This window comes from Chiroxiphia lanceolata, chromosome 3, assembly GCF_009829145.1.
Source record: "Chiroxiphia lanceolata isolate bChiLan1 chromosome 3, bChiLan1.pri, whole genome shotgun sequence".
Taxonomy (NCBI): Eukaryota; Metazoa; Chordata; class Aves; order Passeriformes; family Pipridae; genus Chiroxiphia; species Chiroxiphia lanceolata.
In genome coordinates this window covers 15577381-15586691 of record NC_045639.1, presented here as the reverse complement: position 1 = coordinate 15586691, position 9311 = coordinate 15577381, and positions in this window count along the sequence as shown.

Below are 9311 nucleotides of genomic sequence, written 5' to 3'. Positions count from 1 at the left end.
TCCAATAACACAGCCCAAAAAACGAAGCCACCAAACCAACCAGTGCAGAGGGAGGCAGATGCTGGTGTCAGGTATGCACCTTCACTGTTAATTCTGTCACATATCAGCTGCCACGGGTGGTGAGACTCAAAGTTTATCTGTCCTTCCCAGAGACTCTCACTTCATTCCTGATAAATATAGCTACTGGCCCTGTAATTCGGTACAGTTACAGTTTTGCAGGACACTTGAATACATTTTGATTGGCACATACTTGACTTGTGGGGGCAGCTTGCCTTGTAGTACTTGCACCTCGGACTACAATCTCATTAGACTTCACAAATTAAGCAGAACCAGGTCAGAAAGATACTTGGAGGAGAATTCTGAAGCGTAATGGGACACAGGACATGCAATTCCAAAAAACCCTACAGTTCTAGGAGAGATGTGAAAGCTTGGTAAGACATCTTGTGTGTGGCTGCAAAATGTGCCTTCTTTGGTCAGGGATAAACCAGTAAAATCCACACAAGTATGGTCTGTGCATTAAGTACACTCATAGTTAAGTCTAGGAATATTATCCATGTAGCTGTTTGTGTTCATTTCGTTTAAAAAAAGCCTTTTGTTTCTCTCCACACCTATTTAATTCTACTGCTGAATATTTAAAGAGACAAGATGCTTTCCAAAAATTTTAACTTAGCTGGTGGTTCAGGTAATGGCTGGTAAAGCTCTGGAGTTTTAAAGCAAAACAGTATCTATTGACATGATTCCTTTGTTTAGAAAAACAAGCCTGGGTTGAAATGTTTGTGAATAAATTAGCTGACAAATATAGCTCATTTGTCTATCTACAAACTAATACTGACTTTTGTGCAGAAACTGATTATTAGCAAATATTTTCCAAATAGATCACAGAAGCAACATTCAGCTGAGTAATTATTCTTGGAACAATTTGCCACACTGCTGCCTCTGCACTCGTGGTACATGAGCAAGTGGGTGCCCAGGCCATATGGCATTGTTTCTGCTTCCTAAGTAACTGAAGCCGGCAAAAAAAGCAGAAACAAAATGAACCCTAAATTACAGTTGCTTTTCAGTTTGAATTTTGAGCTAGCAATTAGACTTACTGAAATTCTTGAATTTTTGCAATTTCTGAACATTTCACTGAGCAAACAAGTAGCTAGGCACATAACCTCCTGCAATGGCAACCATAACACAGTATTTCCTAGAAGACACTACATGATCCTGCATTTTATTCACAAAATACAAACCAACCTTTCTTAGATCCATTCAGTCTGCTCTACTAGTTTATCATCACAGGACTCTTAGTGAGCCTGCAGGTCTGGACAAAGCAGTCCTTTACTGCAAAAAGGAAGTATACCTCTATCAAAATAAAGTTTTTCTGGGTGTGTTCTGCTACAGATGTTCAGGGGCTCTGCAGCTACTTGGATTACACTGGAGAAGGCTTTTCTGTTTCCTGTGTTCCCAATGTCCAGAAGGACATGAGACCACACAGTTCCACAGCCACATGTCCCTGTGAGTTTCCCCTGGCACCCAGTCCACCTCCTGCTACCTCCACAGGGAAACCCTTTCACACACAAACCCCAAATGCCTGTATATCTCAGCAGTAGAGCTGAAGGATACACTGATGCCTGCCCATTCATTAGCAGCCAAGTCCTTGTTTCACTCAGCTGAAGCATTGCACTTGCCTCTCCTGAAGAACAAATGAGGAAGAAGAGGAACCAGGCAGCAGGGGTTTGCCTGCTTGCCATCAACCTTTCCAACGTATCTAGCATACCAGCAGTCTCTTGACCAACAACTGCAAAACCTCCAGAATCTTGCATGGCGCTTTAACAGTTAAATATATTTCAGTGCAAAACCCCCATCCCCTCTTTCCATGCAGGAGTTGATGTCTTACCCTGTTTCACATCTGGCATCACTTCATTATTTTTTCTTCAAGCTGTGTAATTAAGAGCTTATATAAAGTTGATTTAAAGAGAGTCTGCACTCTGGATGACTCCACTTGAGAGCGAGGTAACAGTGCCTTGACAGGTCAGGGCTGGGTTCATTTGCTCTTCCTCAAATAGTTGAGTTTCAAGGAGGGGTTCCTAGGAACTGAACAGAGGTGTGACAGGAAATCATTGACAGGAAACCGCGTGGGGATCTTCAGTGCTTGTCTAAGTCATCAATTTCCCAACAGCTCACATCAAGCACTCCAAAGCAGAGATAAGGGCTGGGTTTATGCCCTCCACTGGGATGAAATATCATTATCTGCCCCTGGCAGGGCTCTCATGCTTGAGCCCAGGACTGCCCAAGGACTGCGAGCAGGAGAGGTGGCCTGAGCCCCATCCCACCTGTCAATTCCCACATTCCTGATTCAGCACATCTCGTCTCTCACATCTGTGACACAAGCCAGTTAAATTATCTGCAGCTTCATCCCCCTTGCAAACCTCTGCCTACCTTTCAGCTACCTGAGTGCACAGCCCCCTGCAGGCACAGTAGCTGGTTATAAATACCTGCTCAGGCTCCATGTACAGTGCTGGCAGCCAGAAGTCACAGCTCCACAACCAACTCCACAGGTAGAGCTGGGTGGCACAGGGGGGCCTCTGCAAGGAGAGGCCGGGACTTCCTGTGACAGTCAGGGCAGGTCAGGGCCAGTCCTCCACAGCCCCCGTGGTAACTGGGACGTGATCTCTCTGTCCTTATCTCAGCCCGTGAGCTTTTTTCCATCTTATTTTCTCCCCTGCTGTTCCACTGAGGAGGAGGTGCAAGAGATCAGCTGGGTGGGCAGCCTGGAGATGGCCAAGGTCAACCCACCACAGGTGACATTGCTCCACTAGCACTGTAGTGACAAGAGGAGACGAAAAACTCAGCATCTCCATGTAAGCTTTCCAAAAGAAACATGGGGGGGACCAGACTCCACACAGCCCACTCTGATGCTGCAAGATAGCTCAGATACAAAGGCAAGAAAGAGACACCAGCGTAAAATACTACAATAATTCCTAGAGGCCCCCTTTGGCAGGGTCTGGAAAACACGGGAAGATAACTGCAGTTGTATTAAGACTTCTCATTGCTTGCAGCTCTATTCATATTTCTAAAGGGAAAGTACAGGGCTGCACTTGAGTTCTTCCCTTGAGGCACACATCAGAGTTCAAACTTGCATGGCAGCTCATTTTTGTTTCCCCCCCCATCTTTAATGAACAAGGATTTCTTACACGTGCACACACCTCCCTTCTGTTCTGTCAGCCTTTCCACTCTTCACATACTGAGCTGGAATTGTTCCCCATGAAATCATACCTTAAAACCTTTTAGAGAACAGAAATGTAGAATGCCAGAGTTCAGACAACTGGAGCAGAGGAGACTCTCCAAAATGTCCCCTCTCATCAGCATACAAAACACCATTAAAGGCTTTTTTTTTTTTCAAACACTTGCCCTGGCAAGTGATGGGCAATAACCAAAGGAAGGTCTGACAAATAGAGGGATGCTGAGAGGAATAAGAGCTTGGCTTTCTTGGGAAGTGCTTTTTGAAGTCAAGGAAACTAAAAGTGCACCAAAAAAAAAAAAGAAAAAAAAAAAATCGATGAAAGCTGAGACTCCTCGCACACCAGCAAAGCTTCAGGCACCAGAGAAACACACTGTGCAAATTAATTGGGAAACACAGACCATGCTTATTTAACTCCCATTTCTACAGATATCTTCTCACAAGGACTGGATGGCAACCTTTATGGTCCCTGAGTGCACTTAAATTCTGCGTGTTTCCAGAAGTGCTCTCACTGCCTTACTTAAAAAGTGGTCATGACGGTCTGTAATTTTTTTTCTACCATTCCAACACTTTAAGAACATTGCAACAGCCTTTCCCAGAGAGAAGACAGACTGATGCAGTGAGAGACAAAGGGCCAAAGGTCACGTTCAAAGGAGCACACTCTGAAGCTTGTCTGCCTGATGGACCACAAAGGCCTTGGGTCAGGATCAGGCAGCACAAACAGCACAAGAGTACTACAGTGGTTTTGTGTTCACTGCATTTCCTCCACCATTTTCCAAAGCAATCAACAGCTTGGAGCTGCAACCTGAAAGACAAGAAGAAAAACCTGCCTTGATGGTCATTTTTATTCCAACCCAAAAAAAATATATTCCCCTTTTGGAGGGTATTTTAGTTGTTTTATTGCCTGGCCAAACAACAGAAGCGATCCAGCATTTGGTCACCTTTTCAAAATAGTTTGAGGATTACAGCACTGTTATCAATATATCCATTTTTAAATGCTGAACTATGACTAGTCCCAGGAACATCACTGCTTCCCAGAGCAGTTACGAACATCATGAAGAACTGAGAGCACCTCACATCTGATGAGTGGCTCTGGAGCAGGATTTCACTTGCACTGCTGCCCACTGTACTATCTCTCAGCAGCTCCCACTGCCAGGACTGAGAGGGAAACAAAATTTTCGGGTTGAAGTTTTAATTTAAGATGGATGAATTCAATGGACCTGAATTCAAAAAAGAAAACAAGAGAAAACCACATCAAAAACCAAAAATGACATAATTAGCGGTTGCTTTGTGAGTACCTAGAGGAGATAAAATGAAAATATGAAAGGCAGTTTAAAAACATGCAATTCTAAAGAAAAAGTCAGCAATTCTGTTAGAATACTAAAATAAAATGCTTCAACCTCTCTCCAATAAAAACAGACAAAAAACTTCAATGTTTCTTCAATTTTTCCGTCCCTTATCTTTCACTTCACCCTTTCCCTTTTCTGTGCTTCGAACTATTAATCTGCTCAAAATGCGGAGCAGATGGTTGCAGTTTCTAGCAGTGGTCATCACAGCACTAATACATGTTAAAAAAACATATAGAATGAGCAAAGATTAGCAAACCAAGTTAGAATTTATGAAACTGGGAAAGGGGATGCACCAGCCCTTGAAAGCAGCAAAATTGTTATCAGATCCCTTTATGAAGCAGTAGCAAGCAGAGGTTTCAATGCCTTACAAAGGGAATCTTCTGTGGAATTACCTTAGAAAGTAATTTATTTACAGATAGAGGAAAAACTTTTCCTATAAGCATATTTCACTGGAATTAGGGGATTGTAGAAAACGAACTGTTACTTTGAAACTCCTGTTAGTTAAAGGTAAAGTCATTTAGTTTGAAGCATCCACCAGAGTTCATATTTTCCAGAACAGCCTTCCCTTCTTCCTATTAGTTTCCTTCACTAAATGTACCCCTTTTCCAAATCTTTAATTGTATCTATGAACTCTATTTCATATATATATATATATATATGCTCAGAAGCCTGAGCACACGATGAGTTTCAGAGAACCACGGGTTTGGAGAGGATCCAAGCTCCTTCCTACCTACAAGTGCTGGAAGCCAGTGAGACAAAACAGCCACTACAACTACCCATGTTCCTGCAATCCCCACGTTGACACCCTGAGATTTTTTGCATTACAGAAATCACAGCACAGCTCCAGCAAAAGCAGATTTTACCAACCTTCACTGTCAGCCCTCGTTCCCAGAAAGCCTGGTTCGCTGAGGGCAGAAAACGTTTCTTTGATCTGATTGCAGGAACTTCCAACTTGAGGCAGCTGAAAAGGTCATTGGTTCCCATACCAGACAGTCTGTGTGAGATCATTTCAATCTGATTTATCTCTACACCATCTTTTTGGGAAGGGTCACAAATTGGGTCTCACCCAATTCCGAGCAGGAGGATTTTTAATACTTCCACTGATGTGGACACCGAAAGATTCTTGTTGATGCCAGTTTCCCACAGCAACCGTTGCCGTGGTTATAAATCATTTATTGCCCCCCACCACCCTGTTGGCCAACAGCTGAATATAAAGGATGAGTTTACTCTGTGCTAGAGACCGTGACAAACGCACAAACCTGCTCGGTCTGAAGTTCACCATCAGGCACTGAAACACTGTTGGCTCTTTCATTGCAGGGGCTTTGGGAACTCTCTAAAATAACCAACAGACAAGTGCTTGCTAATGATGAAAGCAAACAGTCCTCCAGCTCACAGATGCAGAGATCCAGGGGGTCTTAAGCTTGTGTGTGCAGTAATCATTACAGGAGGAACTTAGAGACAATGCCCTCCCTTCCAGGCTGCCATGGAGCTTAAGGGAAACACGTTCTTCTCAGAGACATAATGCATCAATTCCTTAAGTTATTCCTAAATAACTTAAAAGCACTCATTACTGAGCCAAGGTATTTGAAATAACCTAGCTAACCTCATCTCCATGATTAGAAGAGCTCTGGATAGGCTCCAGGTCTGACTGTGACTTCACTTCCTCTCCTAGATAATGTGAGATTCACTCACACAATTCTTAATTGTCTCTTGTACCTCCTTGCTTAGCAATTTTGTATCTTGCAGCCAAAACAGAAGCAGAGATGAAGGCACCTGGACAAAATTTTCTTCATGCAGAGGCCCAGGCTTACTTCCAAGCAGGATTTGCTTTATGATCTCCTTTATTTTTCAAGGGCTGGGTAGAAGGTGGATTTGAAGAAAAGCTCAAAAAAAAGATGCTATATTTCAGGCAGCAGTTGAGTCAAATGCAATCATGCTGGCAACAATCAAACATATTTTGGCAAGTTATTTCCTCTGCTTGAGCACAGTGGCTTCCCACACGTTATTTCTGCAACCCCAAGAGCAAGTGGATTTCCCTCTCTCCAGCTCAAAACAAGCCCTCATAAATGTTTAAACGAACTGAAAAACACCACAGCTCTCACAATATCACAGCTGAGGCATCCTGACACTGTAACTTAATACTACACACTACCTGCTTTACAAAAATCACCTCCAAACCACAGCTCCAGCAGCCCTCCTGGTGACTCCAGGTGCTCTGCACACCCAGTTAGAGAGTTTAGGGACCTACATGCCAGAATGGAGATGGGAAGTCTGATCTCAAACCCAATTCCTAACTGGAGGGCTATGGACACCATGCAACCAGCTGAAGTGGCACTCACCTCCTTTTAGCAGACTGGAGATGTAGGAGTAAATTTTCCTTCCAGGGTCAATCATACTGCTCTTTAAAGCAAAAGTGAAGTTCTAAGCCATCCACCATAAATTAAATCACAAAATATCTGTTTTTCCTACAAAGGAGAGTGGAGAGTCTCCACAGCTGTGAGCTTGGACACATCTGCAAGGAAAGAGAGTGTCTGTTATAAGCCTCTCCTTCAGTCCCCTCCTTCCAAGGAGCAGGGAAATAACATCCCAAAGGCCATGGATCAGTTTCTAGGAGACTTAATCTTGGTTTAGGCAGTGGTTAATGGGGCAAAGGGCAAGACTGCACAGAGTCGGTTTTCCTTGTCACCCCACAGTTCTGATCAAGCAAAGAAGGGCCAATACAGTACCAAGCCAGTTTCATCACAAGACAACCTGAGCTAGAACTTGGCTATTGAGCTATACACCATCTCCGTAATTTTTATGTGCATTTCTCAAATGTCTACATGCTCATGTTGCCAGTAACCAGGAATTCTCCAAGAACCAGTTGTGCCTTCTGTATCTTCCCTTCTTTTCTCCCTTTCCACATTATTCTTCTCCTCTCCAACAGCACATTTTGCTTTTGTTTGTTTCTGCTTAACCAAGGTCATTGAGATACTTATTTTGGGACAGAGAAACCATTAGCACAAGTAATTCTAAGGATGAACCCAAAACTGTGGGTTTTTAAAAAACAAATTAAATCACTTCCCATAGCATGAAGGGAGGCCAAAAGCAAAACATCCATACTCCTCAAGTCCTTACAGAGCACAACCTTTAACAGACACAGGTGCACATCCTACTCCCTACGAAACTTCCATTAATCAGATGTGGCACTGAAATATTTAGCAAAGGAGGCAACAGACATTTATTGTCCCAAGTCTTGATGTAGTACTAAGTACTGTAGTACTTCCTTCGGAAGCAGGACCATACCCAGAGGCAAGAACTCAGCAACAATGCAGTTGCACCACCCTCAAAGGCTCAAGTCACAGGTTGCTCTTGTCTTCCAGTAATGTAAGGAATTTTGTGGAGCTGGTCTGGCACCCGCTGGCCATCTGTGGTATTGCTCCTTGTTAGAGACAATACTTCTATAATCTGGAAAAAGGCCACCACAAGAAAAACAGCAAACAAAAATCCCATAGGCCCTGCAGTGGTGCCTGGACAGACATTAAATACACACTTGTAAATGGGACACGATACTAGTTGGGCAAATAAAACCAAGAGCACACCTTGGAGCTTCTACCCCATTGATTTGCTGGCTACTTAACTGGGGAGGTCTGCCCTGGGCACACCTTGGGTCTTCACAGAATTCTCATCCAACCTCCACTGCTCCAAATGAGCAGCTGGTCTCTCTTCCTCACTCTCTTTATTGCTCCAAAACTACCAGGATTAGTGCTGGAAGGGAGAATCTACGCCATTTCCAGCCTTTTTCTTCAGACAATGCTGCATCTTTGGAAGATGAAGACACACAGCTCAAACTGTTTTGAGACCGTGGCTTTGCAGATAAATAGTCATAAAGATTAGAAAGTGCACAGAACTGTTAATTATCAGCTCTAAGGTGAGGGCATTTTTGACCAAGGAGACCAATTGCTCACAGCTGCCAAACCCACACAGTTTCACACACAACATCTGCTTGAAGGTGACGCAGGCAGAAGGTTGAGGACAGTGTGACCTGGCTGTCATAACAGCAAGCAGGAGACCAGAACTCACCTCTGGTGACCCCTGTCACCAGCTCTCTGTCTGTAACTGAAACAGATTCACAGGATTTTCATGCCCACGAGAACAAAGAATGAACAAAATCTTCTTGAGATGCCTCTGCTATTCCTGCTGACAGGTTCTCCCACAGCTCTCCTGCTGGAACAGGTTTGTTGTGCACAGAAATGATGGACACAGGCAATGCCAACCTTGCAGGTACAGTGGGAAGTGGTGGAAAGTTTCCAATGCCACCACTTCCCGCATCCAAACAGTGCGAACGAGATACTCCGCCTGCTCTTTCAGCCCCAGCCCAGGGCTTTTGCTTCGACTTCTGGAAAGGCTGGGATGCAGACACATGTAGGACTTGCATGACCAAAACACAGCTGGCTCCTTGTGTTACTCCACACTTCAAAAGCTCAGCAGACCAGCACTCACCTGAGATAGAACACATCTATCAAACCCCTCATTCAAACCCCTCTTTTGCCCAATTCAAAGCCTGCCCGCACATAGTAACAGCAGGACTGATTAAAAACTGACACAAGTTCAGCCTAATCTGGTGGCTTTGAGTACAGACAAGAGCACAAATCTTGGCACTTATTTTCACAGCATCTCAGAACTGAAGATAAAGCCCAGATTTATAAAGTATTAAGTACACTAATTTACTGTCAGTTAAAACCCTCCAAAGACCA